Raw genomic sequence first — 1,780 nt, 5'->3', positions numbered from 1 at the left:
AAAATTCATAAGTTTTTTTTTTTTTTTATTACTACTGTATTATTATTATTATTACTACTACTACTATTATTATGATTATTATTATTATTATTATTATTATCATTTTCGTGTAAAAAAATTTTTTTTCAAATTTTCTTTTTGTTTTTTTTTTTTTTCTAAAATGTGATCAAATAAAATAATTAATTATAACAAATAAAAACCAAATAATTATTTGTACTATAGCGATAATTAATTAATTAATTAATTATTAATAATAATGATAATGATAATAATGATAATTTTTTTTCTCTGTCTATTAATGTTATTATTTAAATATAAAAGTATAATTATTTAATTTTTATAAAAAAAAAAAAAAATTTCTTTTTCATTACATTTTCAAAAAAAAAAAAATTATTCACACGTGGATACGAATTACGTCATGGTAATAATAATAATAATGATAATAATAATGAACTCTTCTAGGAAAATATTTATAAAAAGATGAATTTTTCAGGAAGATTCACTGTCGCCACTTTTATTTTGCATGTCTTTAATTCCTCTGTCCAGACAGCTTAATATCAAGGATCAAGGATACGAGTTGGTACCGGGAGGAGGCAGGAAAATCACCCATATGCTGTACATGGATGACCTGAAGCTATATGCGAAGAGTGAAGAATAATTGAAGAAAATGTTAAGGACGGTACAAACTTTTTCATCTGACATCAATATGAAATTTGGTTTGGAAAAATGTGCCAGAGTTAATATTGTCAGAGGAAAGTTAAAACGGAAGGAAAATATAGAGGACTCTGAAGAAGAATTTATTAAAGAATTGGACCCTGGATCAACATACAAATATCTGGGGATTGAAGAAAAATTTGGGGTAGCCAACAAAGAAATTAAACCGCGATTAAAGAAAGAATATTTTAAAAGATTGGAACAAAATGGAAGAAATAAGTTAAACGCCATCGGCACATTAGCAGTTCCAGTAACAGAATACAGTTTTTGCCTCGTCGACTGGACAAAAGAAGAAATCACGCACCTGGACCGAAGAACAAGGAAAATATTAACTATGAATGGTGCGTTATATCCAAAAGCTGATGTGGATAGATTGTACGTCAGCAGGAAATATGAAGGAAGAGGATTACGACAGATAGAAGGGGCATACCAGAATGCCATAATTGGAATGTAAAAAACAAGAGTTGGAGTAATTTAATAAAATTATTTATTAATTATTGATTTAAGTATTGATCAAATTTCTATACTTTAAATCTATCAATCTTTAAGGGTTAATTTTCAAATTTTTGATTGTTTTAGGTCTTAATCTGAATCAAGTCAGAAGGAATTGGTAACCTATAATAATAATAATTGATTTTAGCGAAGGAAATTATAGAAAGGAACAACAGACTCCATTTAATAATTGTTACATCTCCTGAGATGATTATAAGTAAAAGTCGAGCTAAATATCGTGTCATACTGAAGAAGGAATAGAGTTAATTCAATAAAAATACTTGGAATTAATTTATTTATAGTATTTTGTGGATATAAAATCTTTGTACTCCTGTTTTAAATGTGAATCTATTGATTGTATATTATTTTACTCTTCCATTTTCTTTTGTTAACCTGTTACATTATAATATATTTTGCCAATAAAAATATTAAAAATACATGTAACTAATTTATTTATTGTATCAAATGATTATAAAATCTCCATGAACCCATCCAAATCTCTATACCTGATTTTAAGCGTACTCAGTACAAATCCATTTTTTTATGTTTGCCTGACACATAAAAAAACAAATTT

The sequence above is a fragment of the Pediculus humanus genome, genomic scaffold (genome assembly GCF_000006295.1).
Source record: "Pediculus humanus corporis 1103172108319 genomic scaffold, whole genome shotgun sequence".
Taxonomy (NCBI): Eukaryota; Metazoa; Arthropoda; class Insecta; order Psocodea; family Pediculidae; genus Pediculus; species Pediculus humanus.
Note: the sequence above shows the minus strand (reverse complement) of the source record.